We start from the raw sequence: 6302 nt of genomic DNA, 5'->3' as shown, positions 1-6302 counted from the left end.
TATAAGTTGCTGCTCTAGCTCTAGTTAGCTCAAAATAATTATAGTTAACTCCTATGTAATCCTTCCGAAACAAGTCCCTATCCAAAAAAAGTCCTTGTGCTAGTTGCTGCTCTCGCTCTAACTGACTCAAAATGATTATAGTTAACCCATACGTGGGCTCTCCGCACCTGGCTTATACACTTATCTCTCCATTTTGATTTTAACTTTCTGTTTATCGTCGACCATTGAATTTTCCCTTTACAAGTTTTTTTCTTTATATATACACGCATCGAAATGATTGAAAGCTACTTCATTGGACTTATCAGGTATTTTTCGACAAATTTATTTCAACGAGAGGCCACTTGTGCATTTAAATATCTTGTAAAGAAGTGCAGGTGAAGCTTATCTGGCATCATTCTAAAGCAGTAATTGTTTTAAATTCAAGACGTGGTTTAATTAAAAAATATAATTAAATTTAATTATGGGGCTGTAGTTGACTAACTAATAATTGCTTGAAGTATAAGGAAAATGTTGTCCGGTTTTGAATGAGAAAAAGTAACAGCATTTTTACCGGAAATTAATTCTTTTTATAGACTTAACTCAAAGCGAATTTTACGCAATTTACATACGCTAATTAGTATATATACATGTATATGTAATGTGACATAAAAAGTGTCAAATAGTATTAATTACTGAAAGATGCTTTCACTTAGGTATGTGTCTGGTCGTCATGTTGCTTGCTTAGAATGATAGTTAAATTTCTTGGAACTGTATTCGAATTTATTTCAATTACATATATATATGTGCTACTCTATGAAATTAACCGTTATGATAAATTTTTGATAATAACCTCCTAACTTTATGGGCTAACTAAGAATGAATGGTCTCTTGAAAGTACATTAAGCCGCCAGTCGTCATTTATAGGCCATTACATGAAATTTTAGTCGTTCTTGAATTCTTGCAATGGAACTTAGCTTAAACTCTCTAGCTCTACTCGGTTTTTACATAAAGTCATATCGTTTTTTTTATTTTTTATTTTTTTTTTAAATCCTAATGCCTTTGTGTATGAAAGTTATGTTCACAATTCTTTAAAACTCTCACCTGTTTTATCTTTTGTGTTTCTTATTCGTTTGTCAATCATTCTGCTGAACGGCAAACAAAAATCTGGGTCAAATTTTTAATATGATTAAATTCATTGTGAAACTTGATTTCATCAATGTCTAGCATTCATAACGATAAGCCGGTATTTTCATCTGTTTTTATTTTTATTTTTTTTCTCTCTTTTAATTTGCAATATATTTCAGTTACAGTTAGATTTGTTTCTGCGCAAATTGCATGCAACTAAATATGCATGTAATTGTATTTTGATAATTTGGCCAAATAAAGAGACAAGGGCCCATCTAAGTTTTTGGATATATTATGCGGATATTCTGACTTTTTTCTTCTTTAAATTCAAAATATTTTAAAACAAGAACTCTTTGCTGGGAAAAACTTATTTGATGATATTTCGATGATGAAACGATATAAACTGAATGTAAAACACAAATCAAAAAAATATTCATCAGCTGTAGCCCGTCATAGGAATACTCTATACCGTTTGTGTTAAGCGTGAAACTGAAATTGATTTAAGGTCAACCAACCCTTCATTCTGAATCATTCCCTGCCACGAATTAAGAATGGATGGATGTCTCTCCCTTAAACCAGAATTTTAGTGCACTGAAATGCTTTATACAAGAGGGGAATGCTACTGAAACCGGATTGGATGGGACCGTTTTTTGTGATCATAAAAAAGTAACACCTTGGCATGTTAAGTAAAAGACGAAGCCTTGGATTGGATGGGAGTATTTTTTCAACCGCCCACCTCACAAGTTTTTCATACAAAGACTTCGCATAGCTACACTACCTAATAGAAAAATTGAGTGAGTGTGTAGTCTAGTAAGTTTCGACCACGTGGATCTATTTTTCACCCTTTCCCATATTAGGTTTATTTACTTGGCAATAACTTTTTTTATTTTATAACGGGTACGAGCAAAATTTATATACCAAGTTGGACTTTTCGATCCGTCTCCCAAATAAGGTCTCATTTCATGTTAACAGAGTCCAAGTTTTGTTACTTCACGACCCAAATGAATAAAGAATTACGTTAGACGAAACGTTGTAGGGTATTTGATGACTGAGCTTTCCTGACCATAAAGTTTTCACTTGTTTTATTTGAATTCATTGCGTAAAACCCAATCTTATCTGTAGATATATGTGAAGATAAATCAATAAATAAGTAAGAATTATGTTTAAATAAATTTTCATTACTCATAAGAGTTTTTAAATTTTTTTTATTTTTTTTCAACAGCGATTGCTTCTTCTCCTAGTAGACTGGATAAAAAGGACATGAATGAGTGAAGGATACTTGAGTTGGTGAAGAGGATGATTTTTATTAAGGCTATATGCAAGAGAATTAAATGGCAAAAAGTAAAGGACGAGTTGGATTGTTTTTGCTTACATATGGTTCAGGCAACGCGGAAGATCTCTTACGACTTTATCTAACTATTCGTTACAAGGTTATTCATTCATACAACAAAGTTATTATTCATACTTGTTGCTGCTAGTCATAGTATATAATAATTGGTAGCAAATGCATGCAAAGGTTTCTGGGTCACTTTATATTAATTATATCTTTGAAACTTGATTTATTTTATTTAAAACTAAACGTCGTTTAGCCATAGACAAGTTCTTTGTCCATCTGGTTTTAAATGTTTAAACAATTACATTGAGCAAGAAACAAATGTGGGACTAGGTTAGCTGCAAAACAAAAGTATATTGAATAGAATTTGGCAAATTGAGTCATATACTCCGGATTCATAGGTGAGAAGGGTGCGCCCCTTCGCATGTGTAACTTTAACATAACCTTTCCTAAAATTAAAAAAAAAAAAAAAACGAACCTATGAAAATTTTATTGATCTGTGACCGCATCTTTTATACTCTTAAGCTTTGCCTTAAAAATAATTCACGATCCTCTGTAATAAATGGTGGCGCGATCCAGGCCTTCTAGCGTTGTACTTACAGCGTAAGGTCGTCCACGGAATATAAAGAAATGTTTCGACCGTTGTGTCTGTTGTATTTTATGAGTGATGAACGCAAAGTTCAAATTCTTTAAGTTTCAATACAGAGGTGTTCTCAGTTTATGTGGCACTGTGGGCGTTACTCCTCGACCGATTTGGCCCATTTTCAATATCAAGCAGCGAGCAAGAACTTCTTATGTTCTTGCGTCATTCGAAGTAGAGATTTTATTTTCTGTAACCGCACACTACCACACAGAGGGACAGAACGACTGACAGATCTTTCTACTTTGTGTGCAAATTTGATAATAACTAAGAGTATAGTGTCTTTATCAAATCTCTGGAGCTTCCTTTGAAAAAGCTCACATGAGCATATGGCGGAGTATTGAATTTCGATACACGTTAAGAAAATCCGAAAGCAGGCAGCGAATGTCACCGATAAGCTGATAATATTGGGAGATAGAAATTTTTTTAAATTTTACTTTTCGCTAAGCAAGTATGTGGGAAAATTGAGAATGAAACCTGGAAAAGCGTAACAAGTGCAGAAATACGTTAAGCAACCTCATCGAGACAATATAGCGCAAAAACATGAACAAACATGAAAATCCATCCGCAAAATGTGCATTCGCTATGTAAACATGTAAATCATTCATAAGTAAGAGTAACGGTATAATTAAGGCAATAGTAAATAATTAGCTGAAAATCAATTAACAATGGAAAAACAAAATGTGATGGAAAAATGTAACTGTGTAAGAACATAAAGTTTTGATAGGCTTTTACTGAAGCGTAATGATAATGTGAGTATACCCGAAATTCGTCTCGACGTGAGTGCAGTTTACGTTGTTACTTATTTGGCCTGTTCATGCGTACATGTGTTGTCAGTGTTGTCGATTGGTTTTTAGCCCATTTGTTGTGACAGCTGCTGTTTTATATTGCGATTGCATCTACGTATTTGCAATTACCTGCGCGTGCATGTGTGGGCAATGATTGAATTCTATTGTAGTAAGTCACATACGACACGTAAACATAAAAGTAAAGTTTTTAAGCCCATGCATGATATGTGTCGTCCGTCTGTCCGAATTTTCACAATTTGTGTACATTTTAACTCTAAAATAAATTTAATCCTTTGGCATACAATGCTTACCTGTTGTGCATTGATTTCTTGTTTTCTGTTTTCTGTTTTCTGTTTACTTTTGTTTTTATTTTTCTCTTTTGTTTTTATGCTGATGTTTTGTTCGCAAATCTTAACTCTCCTCCTGTTTTTGTTTGTTTTATGTGTACATTTTTCTTTTTTTTTTCTTTTTTTTTGTATTTATGTTTTCTTAATAGCACCAATAACACTAATAATAATAATAATAAAACATGTGAATAGTGTTATGTATTTTGTTTTTATGCTCGTGTATGTGTGTGTATTCTTTCCATTTATTTGTTATTCGCAAATGTTTGATTTAAGCACAACGATGTTATTTGCATTGAATGGAAATTTTCCTGTTTTTTTTTTTTTTGTTTTTTGTTTTCATATCCCGCACATGCCCTCACGTTACAAATTCTTACATTTTCGTTTACTTTTCTATTATTCCTTCCTATATGTATGTATTTTCCGTATTTGATCTAAGATATTCTTCACTTTGAAAATTGTATCGATTGGATGGATATCCACAACGCAATGGCCATATATCGTATTAACCAGTAGTTAATCCGTAAATTGTTATTAAGAACTTGTTAGCTGCACCGTATAAGAAATACTGATTTGTAAAGTGTTTGGTCGAAAAGACTTTTAACCACAACATCATTGTAAAGATCAGACCAAAAGACAAAAAAAAAAAAAAAAAAAGAAAAGAAAGACAAGAAATATTTTTTAGTATTTTTAGCTACTGAGCAGAGTTGTTCATGTTGTGGCTCAAATCGCCCCTAAAACATCTTACTAAATGTATTTTGTTTCTCCGATGATACTTATTATTATATTATCTCAGCGGCAGAGGCTGAGAGAAATAATAAACAAAAAAAAAAAAAAAAAACAAAACCAAAGATGAGAGTGAGAGCGAGAGCGAGAGAAAGAACGTACTAAGTAGTTTAGTGAAGAAAACTGAAAATTGAAAACAACAACAACAATAACAAAAAAAAAAACGGCACAAAACTAAAGGTAGATTATAAAAGGTTATACCAGATAGAAAGCCTGGTGCATGGGTAATAAGCATTTTTTTTGTTTTTCTTTGTTCATTACATCCACGTAGAAGAAACGGAAAAATTAAAAATAGTACAAGTGCATGATTGAGTGAGTGACTTGTTAAATGAATAATGATCGCAGCACTGTAAACACCAGCAGCAATCGTGTTGTCTGCAAAAAGCACAAAGCCAACGTTGAATAAGGTATTTGTGGTCAGGGCGAGAGAGCAAGTGCGAGAGCGTATCGGCTTACGTTTAGAGACTTAGTTTAGAAACTTTACGTTAAGAGATACCAACTCTCAGTGGGTTACTGTAGTAGAATCGTTAATAGTGGTTATGACCGGATTTAAAAAAGTTTGCTTTACAAACTTCTCAGTTTTTTCTTCACATCTAACTGCACTCGCCGCATAGAGAGTTTACGATGCCTGATGATGAAAGCATTGTAAAGCAAAGGAATGATAATCGCGTATAGTTAATTAGATAAACTCATAAATCATCGATTTATAGTTTATAGTTCTCATTTTAATTGTTCATTTCGTGCATTGTCTATACGAAAAAAAAAAAAAAAAAAACTATGAATACATACGTAATTAAGCATGCTTTTCTATTACAGGATTACATAACCAATGTACCTTTTTAGTATAATTCGAGTTTGACATGTCCTGCGGATGTTTTATAACTATGGATATGGATTTTCGTTTAGTGTTGTTGCTTGAACATTTGCACTTATCCATAGCGCCGAAATAATAGCAGGCAGACGCCAGTGCTTTGTCGCTACAAATATATATCCGTTTATTTTTGAATAATTCATAATCAAATTGAAGCATCAAGCATCAAACATTATAAATTCTTTTTTTGTGATGAATCAGCTAAGAGTTGATAAAAAAAAAAAAACAAAAAAGGCTCTAATGGTTATATGAAATATGGAAACATATTGTATTTAAAGCTGGAAATTTCATAATGCAATCGAAAATTATGCGTCTCATCTTCATTTGCAAGCCGATTAATTTGGTATTTGATAGTTGTCCATTCCTATTCTGAGCACAATTACAAACGCCTCCCAATACCCAAGACATTTATTATACTCTATGCCACTCGTTGTAC

General features: G+C 32.7%; 1 protein-coding gene across 1 annotated transcript in view; it reads right to left on the bottom strand.

Moving 5' to 3' along the window:
* The window catches only part of LOC119636096, a 66315-nt gene extending 61959 nt beyond the window's left edge, over positions 1-4356 (bottom strand). Inside the window, exon 1 of the mRNA XM_038031229.1 lies at positions 4177-4356. The gene's annotated coding sequence lies outside the window, so the exon portion shown is untranslated. The remainder of the gene's footprint in view (positions 1-4176) is intronic.
* Positions 4357-6302: the final 1946 nt, after the last annotated feature.

This window comes from Glossina fuscipes, unplaced genomic scaffold, assembly GCF_014805625.2.
Source record: "Glossina fuscipes isolate IAEA_lab_2018 unplaced genomic scaffold, Yale_Gfus_2 27, whole genome shotgun sequence".
Classification (NCBI taxonomy): Eukaryota; Metazoa; Arthropoda; class Insecta; order Diptera; family Glossinidae; genus Glossina; species Glossina fuscipes.
This window is presented reverse-complemented; position numbering and strand designations above follow the sequence as displayed.